Source organism: Dermacentor andersoni, chromosome 6 (assembly GCF_023375885.2).
Source record: "Dermacentor andersoni chromosome 6, qqDerAnde1_hic_scaffold, whole genome shotgun sequence".
In the NCBI taxonomy this organism is placed as follows: Eukaryota; Metazoa; Arthropoda; class Arachnida; order Ixodida; family Ixodidae; genus Dermacentor; species Dermacentor andersoni.
In genome coordinates, this window is record NC_092819.1 from 131,584,467 (window position 1) to 131,604,898 (window position 20,432).

The 20,432-nt window shown below is 47.8% G+C and overlaps 1 pseudogene; it reads left to right on the top strand.

Annotated features, from left to right (window-relative positions):
• The first annotated feature begins 1,411 nt into the window (after nt 1-1,411).
• Nucleotides 1,412-3,027, top strand: LOC126534421 (piggyBac transposable element-derived protein 3-like; annotated as a pseudogene).
• The last annotated feature ends 17,405 nt before the right edge of the window (nt 3,028-20,432 follow it).

Genomic DNA, 20,432 nt, shown 5'->3' on the forward strand with positions numbered 1-20,432 from the left:
CGGTGTCGTCGGCGTCGGTGTCGACGTCGGTGGCGTTGGCCGTGAGCGATAAATCCCTGCAGGCACTTTATGAATAAAAAACAACTTGCAAGATGGGCTGGGTGGGAATCGAACCAGGGTTTCATGAGTGTGAGACGGAGACGCTACCACTCAGCCACGAGTTCTATGCTTCAAAGCGGTACAAAAGAGCCTCTAGTGAATGCGGTGTTGCCTTAGAAACGAGCCGTAGAAAGTTATACTACGGTGTATATCGGTCATTATCCCTTTACTGCACCTTGTTGCATATATGCAACATACCGATAAACGGCCATACAAACAAAATCTAAGTTCAGTTGGTTCCTCCTGTACATGATGTTGCATTTCTACAACAATAGTTTGAAAAACGCACCTTCATTTTCTGCCCTCTGTGTTCATTCTGCGCAACTATTGCCAAACAAACATGGTGGACGCTGCTCGCGCCAGCACGTGGCTATACAGGTAAGTTTTGCCAGTTATAAATGCCTATCTGAACGGAATAACCTGTGAAAAAAAATTTTAAGCTGTGTAGTACACCTTCCTAATCGTTTAGATGGCAAAAAACATTTTTTTCTCGCAATAGTTTGCTTCTCACGACGGAAAGTTACTACGTTGCTTATTTGCAACAACGTGCTCACTGGGTTTGTTTTTTGTTCTCGCACTAGAAATGGATCCTAAACGCTTTTATTGCCGAGCAATTCCATCAGATAGCCAAGACAGTGAACTTTCCGGGAGTGACGACGACCCCGAGTGTAAGTCTGTTTGGATTTATCGCGTGTGAAATGTGTTGCCTGGTGGAATGCCCGAATTTTTTTATCAGCGTGTGTGTGCGCGCGCGCTGCTGTCTCGCATCGTTACGGCTTCACCCTTACATCTGTTCTCCTGCGTTTTAAATTTTTGGTTATAACCCGAAGACACCGTGCATAGTGATTCCGTCTTCTTTCAATATACAGAGGCACCTTGTCTTCGCTATCTGCATTTCGCTTTGTTTTACCGCTTATTTTATTCCCTGTATATCGCTGTCTGTTCCTGATCTCTAAAAGCTAAGTGACAGCACAAGCGAGTCGGGTGCATGCTCCGACGAGGACGAAAGTACAGCAAATGGCACAACACCTGACCACCGCTTTATACAAGCTAGGAGAAAGATCATTTGGAAGAAGGACAATCTAGTGAGAGATCCGGAGACAGTTCAGTTCTCCGGACAAAGCGAACTTCAACAGTACATTTCACAACTAGAGACACCATTCCAATACTTCAAGTTTCTCTTCCACGGCTCACTGAATTGGCTAATTGCAGATCAGAGCAATTTGTATGCGCTCCAGAGAGACGTGAGTCAGGCCCTTTGTACCACCGCAGAAGTGTTGTACCACCGGAAGTGTTTATTAGGACGTGCCGCATGTGGATGTCGATCACTCAAATGAAGAAGTCGAGGTGCTACTGGAGTGCAGAAACCAGGGTTAGCCAAGTGGCTGACAACTTTCCTGTGGGTCGCTTTGAAAAACTGAAGCATAACACCCACTTCATTGACAATAGTACTCTCTGCCCAAAGGACGCGCCAGGAAGAAATCGGCATACGAAAGTGCGTCCTCTCATTGATACCATCAATGATCAGTTGTCGCTTGTGCCTCTTGAAGAGCATCTGTCGATTGATGGACAGATCATACCCTTCAAAGGTAGAAGCTCCCTCAAGCAGTACTGTCCCAAGAAGCCCATAAAATGGGATTACAATGTTTTCGTGCTCTCCGGTGTAAGCGGCTTCTCCTACAAATTGGAGGTGTATACCAGACAGGAGAACTCGGCGCAAAGACTTTCAGGAGAGCCTGACTGTGGAGCGAGTGAAAATGTTGTTCGCTTGAGTAGAATGACTCCGAGAGGCGTACGCCACAAAGTGTACTTCGACAACTATTTCAACTCGCACGTGTACCCAACTGACACCTGGTGATACCATTCCTGAGCTTGCGCAGATGAGTTTTGTGTCTTCTTTCTTTTTTCGCCTCAGTGCTCCTTTCAGTGGATAGTCGGCGTTCGTGTTGTCCACTTCTCTACTCTTGTGTCCTGTCTGCACGCCTCATCTCTTTTTTGCATAATGAATCCTTACCAACTAGCTCAGCTTTCTATCATTCCTATATTTCAACTGCCCAAGTTTGCAGGTGTACCTAGAAAAATACTCTGTACACTGCATTGGTACTGTGCGGACAAACCGGGTCCCTGCAGTGAGCCTGCCTAGCGAGCAGGAAATGAAAAAAAAAGGAAGAGGACATTTTTGAAGAGAGGGTTGCAGTTGTGGATGGAATTGAACTGTCATGCACAAGGTAGCAAGATACCCGAGTAGTGACTTTGCTCTCCTCCTTTATTGGAACACAGCCTGCTACAAGTGCATCAATGTATAATCGCCAAAAAAAAAGCGCAGAGTGAGATACCATGCCCTGCAGTGATCACCATCTACAACAAAAACATGGGAGGCGTCGACCCTTTGAACTCCGTCATCTCCATTTATCGTCCCTACCTAAGTCGAAAAGACATTATTTTCGTGTTTTTCTGCACATCCTTCACTTGACAGCTGTAAATGCTTGGTTGCTTTACAAGAGGAACATCATGAAAAAACGCGATCAGTACACTGAAAGGCTACTTCCGTTGGCTGAGTTCAACATGGACCTGGCTGCATCACTCTGCAAGGCTGGGAAGACGGCGCTGAAAAAGCGAGGAAGGCCTAACAATGAGTCAATAGAACAAGCCTGTGATGAGAAGAAAAAAAAAAGGACCATCAACTCCAACTCAGGATGTCAGGCTAGATCATGTATTATTTCTCATCTAGGAAGCTTTGTCTCAGTGCTCATTATTTTCATTTCTTTCCTTAGGTTGGTCACTGGGTTCTTTGGAGCAAGAAGCGGCAGCGCTGCCAGCTTCCTGGCTGCACAGGAATCTCCATGAGCTACTGCGTTAAGTGTGGAGTGCATCTCTGTTCCACAAACAAGAGCAATTGTTTTTTTGTGTACCACACTACAAAATGAGTCCACCGTTTCTCATTACTTACGGATTACACCTCAAGGTATAGAACCAACCTTTTCAAGCAAGCAAGTGAAATAGCCTTCTATTGTACGATGTGTTCCCCCTTGCTGATTGTCGTGTAAATAAATGTTACCTTTTTAAACACAATCAGCCGGGCTTTCCTCAACTTTTTCTTTATGTGCACGTTGTTGCAAATATGCAACGTACCCTTTTTCTGCCAATACAAACTGTAAAAGTCCACTGAAGATATTTTTTTTTGTTAGTACAGCTATTGTTATGGTTCCCTGCAACGACATGAATTATTTCATGGCAAAAGAAAAAATTGTGCAGTAAAGGGTTAAGAACATGTAACTTACAGAAGTCGCAGTTACACGAGTAGCGAAGTGCTTTTCCGCTACATTTCTTCTGCGCTTTTATCTCTCTCTGCCGGGCTCACTGAGACGACGCCGCACCGCGGTTCATTCCGTTTGTTGCCACCGATGTGAAGAAGACACCGGATCGTAATAAGTGGGAGCGTCTCCAACTGCATGACTCTGCAAAATTTTTGGTCTCGATAAACGGCTCGTAATAGCTGAATGTTTGTTTTAATGAAATCGCCGTTACTGGGGTCGACTGTTCTTATCGCGTAGGAGACTAGGAGTGCATGAATCGTCAAGATCTTATCCTGCGCACGCACATTTCTGAGCAGCCGAATGTGACATCTTCAGACATCGCTGTCTTTTCTTGCGCAGTTATCTGCGTGCATTTCAGGCTCGCGAAATAAATACACTTATACGCAGTTTCAACGCACATGTTAGAATCTCTGGGAAGCGAAGCTTTGGTGAAGTTAGCTAACGGCTGTAAAACGAAGTGCGATGTGTAAAATTCTCTTTATTGCCTTCTATGCAGCATCTGATCTAATGCAATGTTTGTAATTATCCACCTTATTGTGACGCAATGCTTATGTTTGTCAGCTGCACCGTTCACGCAATCTAAGACATCCAGCATCCGCACACAGCAGTTCCTGCAAATGCATGATCAGAAGTCGATGAAGTTTAGTCACGAAGAAGACGAGGAAGTTCGTCGAGAAAAGAATGGTGAGGACATATGTATGCTGATAGAACTGCGACACAAAGACAGAAGTAAAGTTGACTATTACTTTTTGTTTGTTTATTCCTGCCTCCACGACCTAAACAAAGCTTGCGCGTGCACCTGCTATGGCGCGAACGTGGCCTCACGTGCAAGAGCTCAGCGATGTGAGGCCCATGCCTATTCGGCAAAACAGCAGCCGCGGCAGCCAGGAACGTCTGGGAGGCTTCGCTAAGTAAACTTCCATTTATAACCTTATTTACAATCAGTGCCGCGATAGAAGTAGTCTGCATTAATTTGTTCTTTTGCTGAGCGCACAAATAGGTCTGCAGGCTTTTGTTCCAGATGTTTTCGGACCTGTTATAGTGGGATAAAGTTCAGCGCAACACGGGTACATGGGCGTAGGAATGATTTACAAACACCAAGCGCTTACTTACACCAACGAAATTGTTTTTTCGGGACCGGCTTATTCTTATATCCTAGCCAGGATCGTCCCAAAAACAGATATCATAGAAGCAGAAGATATTCACGCTCCCTGACCACTCTATCAGCATACCACATGTAATTGTGGGTTAAAAAACTTGAATACCTGTGCACGCCTGGATAGTTGCATGTCATAATGAAATATATGGCAATGTTTTGTGATTGCTCGCGGTTGTGTAAGTTTTTAGAAAATTGTTATTTTTGTTTTGTATTGGGCAGTTTCGCATGGAATGGGTATTCGCATGCGGTTTTGTGCAGGGCAGTGAAGGAGCTCCTTGTGGGGTGGCGACCGCTATAGTGCGGGCGCGCGCACACACACACACACTCATATATATATATATATATATACATATATATATATATATATATATATATATATATATATATATATATATATATATATATATACAGCAACCAATAATTCGTTAATTTCAATTTCCCCACAAAGGGCACTACTGGTAGTACCTTTAGTAGTGGTTACGCAGTGATACACTAGGCCTACCAAGAGGGGGTCGAGCTCCTCCTTAAAAATGTAAGGGTGGCCTCCCCTCTTCCCCCCCCCCCCCTGACTTTAAGCAGCACTACTTTTGTGACGCATTGGACTAAGGTATAAGTACAGCTAGTCTCAAAAGATGTTGTCGTTGAAAGTAAGCAGCTGTGTGTCTGTCGTTCTTTCTTTTGTGTCCCTGCCTTTCTGTTGTGGCCCTGTGTCCCTGTTAGATTTCTTCACAGTGTCATATTACTGACCATCAAGCCAGCATGGCCTCCCAAGTCGACTTCTGACAACAAAGTTCATCAATAACGTTTCAACTGCGCCTTCGGAAATACGATGAAACAGTTACTTTCGTGTGCCCTCCAGCATTACTTGATTTGGGACACCCAAATCAGTTCCAAATATGTTATTACTAAAAATATATTCCGAGAATGAAACCCTGCACCGATATGTCCACTACAATGTGCCATTACAGGCGCCATCCTCGCAACACTCATGTATATGTAGCACCATCGCTTTAACTCTATCTTCATCGCGCGCTCTTGTTATGCAACAAGAGCTGTCGTTACAAACGCGTTGCGTCCTTTGTTTTTCCGCGTTTTCCAAACTAACGGAACACCGTTTTGCGATCGCTGAATTAGTAGGTCTAGTAATAGCTCAGGATGCAGTTTCACATAGTCAACGCCTCGATGGAGTCGCGCGCTACCTGTGGATGTATTCGAAGTGTCAGCTTCATAATCACAAGACGGCTAAACATTAAAACTGCGATAATCTAAGCGATAGCCCAGAATAATCAATTTTAAGAGTTGTATGACGTTCTGTCTTCTATATTTTTTTTTTGTGTGTCTGGCTCAAGATGGACACCTCCACGTTTCATCGGAACTCTCTCTAGTCGCTGTTCAAAGTTATCTTTTAACACCACCTCAATCACTCAGAGCAGTTGAAAAGGCCTACTTTACCTAAGGAGAGAGCCACGGTTTCTGACACACAGTTGCTCGGAACTCAGTGTTCTGATGCAAGTACATAACGTTTGCACGGCGTTTCCCTGCCCAGCGTTGCTTTCACAACTCGGTCCGCATTACGAGAAAATTCGCAAGTAGTATCTGCCCAATGAAGGTCGACATCAAAGAGGTTCATTGAAGACCACCGCATACCGAGCGTTTGACAGAAAATAGGAATCTTTCATTACCTTTTTGCCGGATATACAGTAGAGCTTAAAATTCGTAGCGCGTAGCACGCGAGGCCAGGATCGTTATGATATAAGAGTGCCAGTCTTTTTTTGTTGTCCACATTCTCATATTCTACTGGGACGGAGCAGGATTTTGAAAGCTGTAACGCTGACTGCGTGAATAATTCAATCAAGGGAGAGTGCCTGTCTCTATGCCTTCTGACAAGCTGTCCTAAGCCAGCCTGAGAGCAAATGAATTAGCGCGGCATGCTGGATTGAACATTTTACTTTAAGTGACTGAACGCAATCTATCGGCGGTAGAAATGTGGATTCGGCGCAACGTATTCCCGAGACTCCCCCACACCCCCCGTCTATAATCACAATACTCCGTGGTAATATTTCGCAGTAATATTGCACACAACTCCTTGGCGTTTTCATTTATGATTTCGGGTCCAAGAGGAAACAACCCATATTTTGCCATTCGCAGGTTTTGCTGTAACTAATTTATTGCACGTAGCATTCTTTGCATTCTTTGCACGTAGCATTCAAGAAGCCAATTCTTCGAGCGGCCTCGGTAATCTATATTTCTATGACCTTTAGTGTTGTACACTTTGCAAGCAGTTTTCATCGTTAGTGTCCGTGTACTTAGATTTAGGTGCACGTTAACGAACCCCAAATGGTCCAAATTTCCGGAGTCCCCCACTATGGCGTGCCTCATCACAAAGTGAGTTTGGCACGTAACACCCCTTAGTTTATTTTTTTTAATTGGCTTGCACACCTAATGTCTCGGTACTGTTGTAGGTGTCGAAATGCTTATACTATGAGCAACATGTACTATGTGTAGCAGCATTTTCCATCCATAAGTACGGGTATTATATCTGTGGGAAAGCTGACTGGTTTATGTAATGACACAAAAAAGTTGTAGTTTACCCAGGAATGCGAAGCATCCATTGCGATAGCAAATTATTAGGCAACTACAAGAAGTAAGGCTAGTAGGTTTATCAGCTGCATAGAGTGCTATAAACATTTGCTTACTAAATAAATTAACGAGCACGTTGTCACGCGCACACAGGCTTGCACGAACACATCTTACTTGATTATGTTTTATGTATATTAGTAAAACTATTATGTATGTGCAATGTGTTTTATGTAATCAATGTTTTCTCGTATATTCAAGTTACAATCCCCCGTTATCATGTATGTAGGTGGTCGGTAAGTCGTACTTTATGATTTTCCTACGTATTTTACCTTGAGAAATTCAATTAGTTCAGTAATTTCCTTGCGCCACATGAAGGGCCTGCGTAGTTGAGTATCCGTGGTCTGAAATTATTTTCGCCCAAGCGCCGTCCGACGCTGGGCGCGGGACGCCGGATGCCGACGCCGGATTTCCTGCGACACAGGCCCCTTAACACTGTCGCGTTAATAAGGGACGCGTATCTGCTCTCAGCCACTGCAGCCGCATTAGAAGAGATGCGCCTTAACCTGTCATCCCCCCCCCCCTTTCTTACCAGCGCGCGCAGATCTCCGCGCTTCCCCCTTTGCGCACGTGTGACGACGGCGCGCACCCTCCCTGCCTTTCTTTATTGAGCACTCGAGATCACGCCGCTGCATCAAACCACCTTCCCCCTGGGCTTGCCCTCGCAAGCCTGCGCTAGCACCTACAGCAAAGGACGCGCGGCCGCGATGTTATCGCACTCCGGCTTTGTACGGAACATCACTGCGATGAAGAGGGAAAATAAAAATTGTTACAGCGCAAGCACATGCACCCACAAAGTATGAAGGACGGGACAGAAGCGGTTTATAATTTTTATATCAAGTATGCACCAACTCGCCCAGAAAGAAGTTTTAATGAAGAGGGAAAGAATTCGCCTGGAGTGTCCTATTTAATCGCTATCGCAATAAAACAATTCCGCCGGAGCCCTTCTCAAGATGAATGTCGTCGCTAATGCGATTAGCAAGGAAGCAATGCAGTGGAACAGCGTTCTGCAGCCACAGAGGGCTGGACATTGCAGAATAATGTTGGAATAGGCCAGTTGGTTCGTGGGAAACGGAAATCCTCAGTGCGAACTGGACAAGGACACGGACGAAATAGAGACTCACGAGAACACGACCAGCGCTGATTTTCAACTGACTGTTTAACCACTTCAAGTCACAGATATACGTGTGAGCACATCATCGTAAAATCACACGATACCTCTCAAAATTCAACTTCTTTTTCCGATAGTGAGAGTACTGGCGTGCTGATGCGGCCGCTCCTTTCCATATTGGTAAGATGCGCCTCTACGATTGGTGCTGTTGTGGCGCTATGGAGAAGTGAATTGCATTTGCACTGTTTACAATGCAATCAAGCTGCCCACCAAATTGGTTCCTAACAGGCAGCTTGTACTCTTGCGCATGCTCAGTAAGACACGTGCCCGTTTGGTCTATATCGATCTAACCGCAACATGACGAAATCTTGTACGCAACTTCACTAGCTCGCTTGGTGAACTGCAAAACGTGCTTGCGCTCATACGTCTCATGCGCGATTTTTTCAGTTGTCGAACAAACGCGTCAGAACTTGCGCGGTGCAGCAAAAGCTACGTTTATTTCGTACTTACTTCCTGTCTACTCCACACTGTGCGAAATTTGGCGCGAATAAGGGATGGCTTGCAGTTTTGTTTATTCACCTTTCCTGACCGGCTTCTCCTTGGCTTTTTTTTTTTGCTTTTAAACATTTGCAAAGGCCATCATACAAGTTGGAAATTGTAACACGGGTCTTGCCGGCGCAATACTATCGCTTGACTAACCGAGCCAAGCGGTTTGACTTGCCTGCGACAACGGTGATTCTTACACTAAAAGAAATATCGAATTTTCTATGGGTGCTATTCGGCGCCCATTTTATGCGATATTACAGCGAAGCTCTTAAGTGCAGGTTCTTCCGGGGTCGTGTCCGTGTGTCGGCAGAAAACTCGAGCCTTCTCCTGCGGCGTCCGCGTCAGACGCCACCTGCGTTCGTGCCGCCGAGTACGCGCCGTGATTGACGTGGCCCTGCTGGAATGAAACGACCTTACGTGGGCCGATGCCGAAGATAGATACAGGGCCTACTCGCAGCGGAGGTAAAGCAGAATATATTGTTTTTCAATCTACCTAAATGATTAAGTAGTCCTAATTAAGAGTACGCACTTGGGCTGCTTGGTTTATGATTACGAGCAATAAAAACAGCCCTAAAGAACAGGACGAGCAGAGTTTAGCGCTGTTGTCTGTGTCCCTCTGCTCGTCCTGTTCTTCAGCGCTGTTTTTATTGCTCGCAGTCCTAATTAATCATTCAACTTCTCAAATGTTATAGTTACATGAAAAGTGTCTATGAGAAAATTGCAGGGCAACGTGGAAAACTACCGATACACTGTTCTCTTGCTGAATACGTGCTAGATAAATATTTTTTTCCGAGCGTGAAAGAAGCCCGTGAATACACGCAAATTACATCGAGCGGCCAGTCGCGTGCCAATTTTGCGTGCGTTTGAGGGCTTCTTTTACGCCCAGGAAAGCACTTTATGTGCCACGTATTGAGCAACAAAAATCTGTATCGCAAGTCTTTCGTGTCGATCTACAATTTTCTCACTGTCACTTTTCATGTAATCTATATTTGAGAAGTTGATAAATTAGGTATAATTATCTAATAATGTGCTAGGAAAAGAAAATAATTTGAGTTTCTCTTAGCTTGTGACAACAAACAACATTCACTTGGTTTTCTGCACCTACATGGCATTCGCATATTTTGAAAGTCTGGCTAGAGTTAGCTGGGACACCCTGTATAGGCCAAACGAGAACGTGTCTTATTGAGCGTGCGCGGGAGCGCAAGCTGGTTGTCAAGAACCAATTTGGTGGACACGTTGCCTTTGGCTGCAAACAGTGCAAATTCATTCCACTTTTGCATAACAGCATGGTTTTAAAACGAGCGTGCGATAAGCTTAAACGTGAACACAGGCGTTATCAATTTGAAAGGACGTAGTTGCGTCAGCAGGCCATCGCTATATATGTATCATTACTGGAAAAGGAAGTTCAATTTTGAAAGGTTTTGTGCGATCTCCCAATGAGCTGCACACACATACATTAGACTTCAAGCGAATAAACACCCAGTTTAAAGTTAGCGCTCGTCCTGTTTTTATGTTTCTCTATTACGTCCTTGTCTAATTCGCGCTGAACATTTTTGTTTTGAGATTGCATCTGGTACATACGCGGTAATATTTTAACTTTAACGGAATGTATAGAAATCGTCGGTGGCAAATCTAGTGAAATTGAAATGCATAACCAACTAGTTAACAAAAACACACTAATAAACTCTTTAAATGCTTACTTTACAGCCCATATTCCTATTTACGAATTGTAGGCGGTGAGACTGCAAGACGTATGTACTTGAAATGAAGTGAAATGAAAGTGTGGAGATATTATTGTGCAAAGGGCGGGACGAAATACATGGGCATTTCAGTTAATTCTGCGCTGGGTAGCATAAAAGGGCGTTTTGTTAAAAAAAGCAAATGCACCGACTATAGATTTCATGGCGAGTTAGGTGGCGCACATATCGAAAAGGTTTCAGCCCTGCGTTTCAACTTCTCGAATGGTATACTGACTACGCGCGGGTCCGACTAGCGCGGACACCACACATGTGGGTACGCCAAGATTTCTAGCATCCTGAAAAAATTTAACAGGCCTGTAGCACCTGTAATGGTGCATTACAGGTGCTACATAAGGTGCTACATAAGGTGCTACATGCACCATAAGGTGCATCGCACAGACGCCACTACACTGGCCATAAGGAGCGGCACGCCAGTAAAATTACATCGCTTTCAACTTGTAACTGAGAATATGTACTTTGGAAGCGTTAGGTTAACAGGCATGCGCTGAGAATGCTGTGTTTCGTGATATTTGTTTGTGGGTTGCCGTTGTTACAAATGTAAGAAATAGTTTAGCCATGAACGTGAGACCTGGTTGGAATCACTTTACCGATTAAATAGTGCAGGAATATGACGCTCAATACGCCATAGATAAGCATATAACTTGGATGTGCCTAACAAATTCGAAACCCCACGGTGACGCCGACGGCAAACATTCGTTTGGATTGTACATATAATTGCTACTGCAATAAAATAGTATACGTGGGTGCGACGTGTTGGCTCGACTGAGCACGCGAAGCAACTTCTGCAGGGCTGAGGAATCGAAGCCCCAATCTCTCACATGAGTGTCACAACGCAGGCGCGCTCAAGGAGGGTAGCAAGTGGCGTTCTATGGAGCGCACCTCGACGACGGACGAGACGAGGCCGACAGATGAAAGCGCCAAGTTTTTGCCTGAGCGGAGTGAAATAACACGCCTTGTCGGACCTGTAATGGCATCGCACAGTCCCGTAAACAGCCGCGCCAGTAAGATTACGTCACTTTCGGGTGTCGGCATTGATATTGTGTTGCATTTTTATTATTTAATTTTCCGAGAAGACTTGCCCTAAATGTCACGCACTGTGATTTTTCTGTATCGTGACTTTTGTTTGCGGGCTGGCATTAACGAAATTCCGAAGAATAAATTATTAAAGAACGTAAGACCTGGTTTCAGCATCCTGGGGGTTGAAAAGTATAGGATTCATACGCGGTCATGTGCGGCATGCATAAACGTACAGCATACATATACTTAGATATACGCGTAGTTGCACGGCAATGCCGATGACGACGGCGAAAATTTGTCTGGGGTGCCCATATAATTGCTATCGTAACAAAATCTCAGCGGGAAGGCCAACGTTATTTTATTCTGCGCGGCCACGCCAGCATTAGAAAGCTGGATAGGTATTCTGTAAGATTCTGTAAGTTTCGGGCGCTGCTAGTTGGATGGAGCGGTGCGAGCGAGGAGGAGACGAGCGTCCCCAGCCAATCAGCGGCGGTTGAAATGGTCAGTCAACTAGGTGGACTCTTACAGAATACCCTTCCCCCCCCTCTCCCCAGAACACTGCTCTTGCTCAGCAACCGAGGCGACTTAACCTGTGCGTTCACTTATAACAGCTCTGTCGTTTTCTTTGCAGCCAAACACATTCTGCGTCTCTGCAGGCACTCGACGCCTCCGCGCGCAAGTGACACTTGAGTCATCGATAGGGGGGCAGCAGGACGACCGTGGCGTCAACAGCGACAGGGCGAATGCGCCTACACAGTCCGTGTAAGTGCTGTCGCAAGCAACATCCTTGGCCCATGTATGCAAATCTGACCTACTGACTAATCAGATACAGCGAAGCTGTGTGAGTAAGTTCTCTCATTTTCAGAAACACCAGGGGCCTCTATGCTGACGTCTCAGTGATGGCTTTCACGCAAGCTGCGGTGCTTGACCACACCGTCAATTTTTACCCCTGTGGCCGTAGAAACTGTAACGGTAAAAAAATGCGACGTGAGAAAAAACAACTGTGCTTTACCATATAAAAAAAAAGAAAAACCACAATTAAGTTGTCTATACGAATCAGATATACGCAACAGAGTCTTTAGTTTTATCATCATTGATAATTACGGTTCAAAGCAGAAATTGCGGCCTTTGGCTGTTCCTTGATTGACATTTGGTGCCGAGCATGCCACCACATGGAAATGGCTACTGAATTTCCCAGCAGCTTTGCTGTATACGGTTGAATGTAGCCATCCGAAATTAGACATGTTTCCGATGGCGCTCCAACTTGGTTCGGAGTGAAGCGGAGCCCTCTCATGATTGGAGCTAAGAAAAGACTGCCGAACCTGAGCCTTATGTTCCCCTCACAGCACTCGGACAAGTGACCGGAATTTCGCCACATCTTGGTCGAGCCCCGACCTCGAAGTTTAAGGCGCGGCTGATCAGTCTGTGCTGGACCGCGGCGCTCTGAGTGAAGCAGCCGAATGTTTTCGTATGGTCCAGACCGACAAGTCTGCTGTAGCCTTGCAGACAGAAAAATGAGTCGCAGTTTCGGCCGAAAGGCGAATCACCGATTGCGATAGCAAATTACTGGATAGCTATGCGAACTAAGGATAGTAGTTATAGCGGACGTATAAGCTTGTAAAGATTCGCTTACTAAGTAAATTAACAATGATAGAATGTGTAAGCGTGACTGAACGAGGACGTAGAAGAAACAGACACACAAAGACAGCGCTGTCTTTGTGTGTCTGCTTCTTCCTAAGTCCACGTTCAGTCGCGCTTCCGCATTCTATCATAAATTCAAACCAACTAGCCCGCCAACGTATCTTAACTAAATTGACAATCATGGTGACACGCGCGCACAGGCAAATATAAACACATCTCACTCGATGGGCGCGGAATCTCGCTGTCAGAATGCTAGAGTGAGGAATCGCAGCCGCAGCAAGCGAATTGGCCGTCGTGCATCTCTCGCTTCAACGCGAACGAAATGTCGAAAGCACTGCGCATTCGAAGCTACCGTCACTACGCGCACTCAGCAAACATCGCAGATCGCTTTGAAGATGAGGCCCGCGGGTACGCAAACTTCGCCATGTCGCATATCGCTTTCAATACGCACGAGTATCCGCAACGCGTCCCTGCGGTGTTCGCCAATCGCACACCCAACGCCGTAGTAGACGCCGCGGTTGTTTCCACTCTGTACGGAGCGGTGCGCGAGTAGGACATTGATACACCCTAGCAACCGCTGAAGAACGCCGCTCCTCCCTCTCCTGGCCCCCCTGCCTGGTGCGCGACAGGAGAGGGCGCGCTTCCGGCCCGCGTTTCTCGCTCGCGCACGCGATATTGAACCGCGTTCGCCGGCTCACCCTCACAGGCTTCCACTCGCACATACAGCATACGGCGCACGACGGCGATTTTATCGCCCTTGGACTTTATACGGAATCTCACCGCGACGCCGACGACTGAAATGCACCTGGAGTATTCATATAAGTGTTATCGCAATAATACTGCGACTGATTGCCGAGAGGGAGTGGTTCTATTTTCTGCAGCTCTGTAGGGAGCACGGATCAGCACCTTCCCTGATAGCCTTCGGAAATTTATTGCCTCTTGGTCAAGTAAGACGTATTGAGCACTAATTATTGAGAATTGTATTGAGAATTGCTAATGCGATGCTATCGCCAAAGCACTGCGATTGTGTATTTACTCGTCTCAATCCACCCCTGCCTGGTGCATTAATGGGACGCGCTTTTCTAGCGCGTTAGCCCCGTTTACAAGCATGCGATGCGCTAGAAAGTTTATGTGATGGGATATGATGCGCCAGCTGTCGCATTCTTGTAAGCGTGGCTTTTGCTCCGCCACCAAGGCAACGGAATGTAGTGTGGTGGTGCGTCATTTTCAATTCGCCCTTTTTTTTTCTCAGCCAAAGTGCCTCCGCGTCTCTGAAAAAAAAAACCTCTGATCCTACGCGTGTGCTAGCCAAGCGTGATGCGCCGTTAGAGGGTCAGCATGGTGGCGCCACTGGTGGCGCAAGTGTCCAGACAAAGCTAGGATATAGTTAGGTACATTAAGAGGCTCGAGTACATGAAAGGGTCGCAGAAGACGCTGCCCGAAATTCAAGTCCGGCTCGCTTCTCAATATCAAAATATAGGTAAAAATGAAAACGCAGGTTCGTTTACTTGTTTACTTGCATATTTACTTAAGAATTTTTGTAGCGCCCGAATGTGCGAGTGCCCGTACGCAACAAAACTTAAATGACCCTGCGAGCAGCCTAAAGCTTGTTGCTGACTCTAACCTACTTGGCACCACCACCTACAAGTACTTACATAGCGCGACAAGCGATTCTCCGGAGAACCGTTTAAGCAATCCCTTGCAAAACATTCTTTCACGTTATATGTACTTGCACAATCTACTGCGGCTTCTATGGTGCTCCGTGAACTTATATAGGGCTCTTAAAGAACCCGGGTTAAAGAATCTGCATAGCGTGCCAGCTTTTTAGACTAGAGTGTTCACGTGGCTGTAGTAACAACCTATCATATTAGTTGTGCGGAATACCGCTAAGTGAAGGTAAACCCATAGAACGAGAACATTACGATCCACATGAAGGTACAAAGGAAACCTCGTACTGGTTCTCAGAAAGAAACTCTCACAGTTGAAAAAAAAAATCGTCCCTGATCCAGGGCTATAACCCTGGGCGAGCGCCTTTCTCGGGTCGTCGCTCTCCCATTTGGCATCAAAAATCCAGAGGAAGCAAGAGTAGGCACGGTGGCACCGCAGAAGCCATGTCACCTGTAACTCTTTTTCTGTTGCTTGAACATGTGTTGTTGATCTGCGCATCTTGCCATGAGAATGCATACAACACGCGCATCGTTGGATCTGTTCCTGATACGGCCGTCTTCGACTGGGAAGTGTCCGTCAGCGACACCCTCGGCACCAGAGACTATGGAAGCATCACGGGAACTTCGTCCTGTCCTATAAAGGCAGCGGATTTAGCAGCCTGCATCAGTGGGCATGGTGGCACCGCAGAAGCCATGTCACCTGTAACTCGTCTTCTGTTCCTTGAACAGGTGCTGTGGATCTGCGCATCTTGCCATGAGAATGCATACAACACGCGCATCGTTGGATCTGTTCCTGATACGGCCGTCTTCGACTGGGAAGTGCCTGTCAGCGACACCCTCGGCACCAGAGACTATGGAAGCATCACGGGAACTTCGTCCTGTCCTATAAAGGCAGCGGATTTAGCAGCCTGCATCAGTGGGCACGGTGGCACCGCAGAAGCCTTGTCACCTGTAACTCGTCTTCTGTTGCTTGAACATGGGTTGTTGATCTGCGCATCTTGCCATGAGAATGCATACAACACGCGCATCGTTGGATCTTTTCCTGATACGGCCGTCTTCGACTGGGAAGTGTCCGTCAGCGACACCCTCGGCACCAGAGACTATGGAAGCATCACGGGAACTTCGTCGTGTCCTATAAAGGCAGCGGATTCAGCAGCCTGCATCAGTGGGCACGGTGGCACCGCAGAAGCCATGTCACCTGTAACTCATCTTCTGTTGCTTGAGCATGTGTTGTTGATCTGCGCATCTTGCCATGAGAATGCATACAACACGCGCATCGTTGGATCTGTTCCTGATACGGCCGTCTTCGACTGGGAAGTGTCCGTCAGCGACACCCTCGGCACCAGAGACTATGGAAGCATCACGGGAACTTCGTCCTGTCCTATAAAGGCAGCGGATTCAGCAGCCTGCATCAGTGGGCACGGTGGCACCGCAGAAGCCATGTCACCTGTAACTCGTCTTCTGTTGCTTGAACATGTGTTGTTGATCTGCGCATCTTGCCATGAGAATGCATACAACACGCGCATCGTTGGATCTGTTCCTGATACGGCCGTCTTCGACTGGGAAGTGTCCGTCAGCGACACCCTCGGCACCAGAGACTATGGAAGCATCACGGGAACTTCGTCCTGTCCTATAAAGGCAGCGGATTTAGCAGCCTGCATCAGTGGGCATGGTGGCACCGCAGAAGCCATGTCACCTGTAACTCGTCTTCTGTTCCTTGAACAGGTGCTGTGGATCTGCGCATCTTGCCATGAGAATGCATACAACACGCGCATCGTTGGATCTGTTCCTGATACGGCCGTCTTCGACTGGGAAGTGCCTGTCAGCGACACCCTCGGCACCAGAGACTATGGAAGCATCACGGGAACTTCGTCCTGTCCTATAACGGCAGCGGATTTAGCAGCCTGCATCAGTGGGCACGGTGGCACCGCAGAAGCCTTGTCACCTGTAACTCGTCTTCTGTTGCTTGAACATGTGTTGTTGATCTGCGCATCTTGCCATGAGAATGCATACAACACGCGCATCGTTGGATCTGTTCCTGATACGGCCGTCTTCGACTGGGAAGTGTCCGTCAGCGACACCCTCGGCACCAGAGATTATGGAAGCATCACGGGAACTTCGTCCTGTCCTATAAAGGCAGCGGATTCAGCAGCCTGCATCAGTGGGCACGGTGGCACCGCAGAAGCCATGTCACCTGTAACTCGTCTTCTGTTGCTTGAACATGTGTTGTTGATCTGCGCATCTTGCCATGAGAATGCATACAACACGCGCATCGTTGGATCTGTTCCTGATACGGCCGTCTTCGACTGGGAAGTGTCCGTCAGCGACACCCTCGGCACCAGAGACTATGGAAGCATCACGGGAACTTCGTCCTGTCCTATAAAGGCAGCGGATTTAGCAGCCTGCATCAGTGGGCATGGTGGCACCGCAGAAGCCATGTCACCTGTAACTCGTCTTCTGTTCCTTGAACAGGTGCTGTGGATCTGCGCATCTTGCCATGAGAATGCATACAACACGCGCATCGTTGGATCTGTTCCTGATACGGCCGTCTTCGACTGGGAAGTGCCTGTCAGCGACACCCTCGGCACCAGAGACTATGGAAGCATCACGGGAACTTCGTCCTGTCCTATAAAGGCAGCGGATTTAGCAGCCTGCATCAGTGGGCACGGTGGCACCGCAGAAGCCTTGTCACCTGTAACTCATCTTCTGTTGCTTGAGCATGTGTTGTTGATCTGCGCATCTTGCCATGAGAATGCATACAACACGCGCATCGTTGGATCTGTTCCTGATACGGCCGTCTTCGACTGGGAAGTGTCCGTCAGCGACACCCTCGGCACCAGAGACTATGGAAGCATCACGGGAACTTCGTCCTGTCCTATAAAGGCAGCGGATTCAGCAGCCTGCATCAGTGGGCACGGTGGCACCGCAGAAGCCATGTCACCTGTAACTCGTCTTCTGTTGCTTGAACATGTGTTGTTGATCTGCGCATCTTGCCATGAGAATGCATACAACACGCGCATCGTTGGATCTGTTCCTGATACGGCCGTCTTCGACTGGGAAGTGTCCGTCAGCGACACCCTCGGCACCAGAGACTATGGAAGCATCACGGGAACTTCGTCCTGTCCTATAAAGGCAGCGGATTTAGCAGCCTGCATCAGTGGGCATGGTGGCACCGCAGAAGCCATGTCACCTGTAACTCGTCTTCTGTTCCTTGAACAGGTGCTGTGGATCTGCGCATCTTGCCATGAGAATGCATACAACACGCGCATCGTTGGATCTGTTCCTGATACGGCCGTCTTCGACTGGGAAGTGCCTGTCAGCGACACCCTCGGCACCAGAGACTATGGAAGCATCACGGGAACTTCGTCCTGTCCTATAACGGCAGCGGATTTAGCAGCCTGCATCAGTGGGCACGGTGGCACCGCAGAAGCCTTGTCACCTGTAACTCGTCTTCTGTTGCTTGAACATGTGTTGTTGATCTGCGCATCTTGCCATGAGAATGCATACAACACGCGCATCGTTGGATCTGTTCCTGATACGGCCGTCTTCGACTGGGAAGTGTCCGTCAGCGACACCCTCGGCACCAGAGATTATGGAAGCATCACGGGAACTTCGTCCTGTCCTATAAAGGCAGCGGATTCAGCAGCCTGCATCAGTGGGCACGGTGGCACCGCAGAAGCCATGTCACCTGTAACTCGTCTTCTGTTGCTTGAACATGTGTTGTTGATCTGCGCATCTTGCCATGAGAATGCATACAACATGCGCATCGTTGGATCTGTTCCTGATACGGCCGTCTTCGACTGGGAAGTGTCCGTCAGCGACACCCTCGGCACCAGAGACTATGAAAGCATCACGGGAACTTCGTCCTGTCCTATAAAGGCAGCGGATTTAGCAGCCTGCATCAGTGGGCATGGTGGCACCGCAGAAGCCATGTCACCTGTAACTCGTCTTCTGTTCCTTGAACAGGTGCTGTGGATCTGCGCATCTTGCCATGAGAATGCATACAACACGCGCATCGTTGGATCTGTTCCTGATACGGCCGTCTTCGACTGGGAAGTGCCTGTCAGCGACACCCTCGGCACCAGAGACTATGGAAGCATCACGGGAACTTCGTCCTGTCCTATAAAGGCAGCGGATTTAGCAGCCTGCATCAGTGGGCACGGTGGCACCGCAGAAGCCTTGTCACCTGTAACTCGTCTTCTGTTGCTTGAACATGTGTTGTTGATCTGCGCATCTTGCCATGAGAATGCATACAACACGCGCATCGTTGGATCTGTTCCTGATACGGCCGTCTTCGACTGGGAAGTGTCCGTCAGCGACACCCTCGGCACCAGAGACTATGGAAGCATCACGGGAACTTCGTCCTGTCCTATAAAGGCAGCGGATTCAGCAGCCTGCATCAGTGGGCACGGTGGCACCGCAGAAGCCATGTCACCTGTAACTCATCTTCTGTTGCTTGAGCATGTGTTGTTGATCTGCGCATCTTGCCATGAGAATGCATACAACACGCGCATCGTTGGATCTGTTCCTGATACGGCCGTCTTCGACTGGGAAGTGTCCGTCAGCGACACCCTCGGCACCAGAGACTATGGAAGCATCACGGGAACTTCGTCCTGTCCTATAAAGGCAGCGGATTCAGCAGCCTGCATCAGTGGGCACGGTGGCACCGCAGAAGCCATGTCACCTGTAACTCGTCTTCTGTTGCTTGAACATGTGTTGTTGATCTGCGCATCTTGCCATGAGAATGCATACAACACGCGCATCGTTGGATTTGTTCCTGATACGGCCGTCTTCGACTGGGAAGTGTCCGTCAGCGACACCCTCGGCACCAGAGACTATGGAAGCATCACGGGAACTTCGTTCTGTCCTATAAAGGCAGCGGATTCAGCAGCCTGCATCAGTGGGCATGGTGGCACCGCAGAAGCCATGTCACCTGTAACTCGTCTTCTGTTCCTTGAACAGGTGCTGTGGATCTGCGCATCTTGCCATGAGAATGCATACAACACGCGCATCGTTGGATCTGTTCCTGATACGGCCGTCTTCGACTGGGAAGTGCCTGTCAGCGACACCCTCGGCACCAGAGACTATGGAAGCATCACGGGAACTTCGTTCTGTCCTATAAAGGCAGCGGATTCAGCAGCCTGCATCAGTGGGCACGGTGGCACCGCAGAAGCCATGTCACCTGTAACTCATCTTCTGTTGCTTGAACATGTGTTGTTGATCTGCGCATCTTGCCATGAGAATGCATACAACACGCGCATCGTTGGATCTGTTCCTGATACGGCCGTCTTCGACTGGGAAGTGTCCGTCAGCGACACCCTCGGCACCAGAGACTATGGAAGCATCACGGGAACTTCGTCCTGTCCTATAAAGGCAGCGGATTCAGCAGCCTGCATCAGTGGGCACGGTGGCACCGCAGAAGCCATGTCACCTGTAACTCATCTTCTGTTGCTTGAACATGTGTTGTTGATCTGCGCA